This window comes from Fulmarus glacialis, unplaced genomic scaffold (assembly GCF_000690835.1).
Source record: "Fulmarus glacialis isolate BGI_N327 unplaced genomic scaffold, ASM69083v1 scaffold18572, whole genome shotgun sequence".
In the NCBI taxonomy this organism is placed as follows: domain Eukaryota; kingdom Metazoa; phylum Chordata; class Aves; order Procellariiformes; family Procellariidae; genus Fulmarus; species Fulmarus glacialis.
The window spans coordinates 10,980-11,355 of NW_009197416.1; positions in this window are offsets into that span (position 1 = coordinate 10,980).

Consider the following 376-nt stretch of genomic DNA (forward strand, 5'->3'; position numbering starts at 1 on the left):
TCCCTCCCTGGAGGATGGCTGGGCCACGACTGGCCCTGGGGGGCCCGCTCGTACCTACCCTGCTTTGCCTCCCTGGTGGCACGGAGGGCAGCCCTGGCCCTGACCTCACAATGGGGCGAGGGGGGGGCCTCTGGGACGGAGCGGGGGGTATAGGGACAGGAATGGGATGGGGATGGGGGCAAAGGGCCTGGGTGCAGGGGTCCGTGCTCCAGGTGGGCAGGAGGGGGTCACCCTCCCTGGGGAAGGCAAGTCTTGCCCCTGCCTGCTTCTCTCTGCAGGGCTCGGGCTCCTGGAGACCTGGGGGGAGGCACGGTGGGGGCTGCCCGGAAAGGGTGTCCCCCCCAGCCAGGAGGCTGAAGGCACAGGCTGGCCCCGC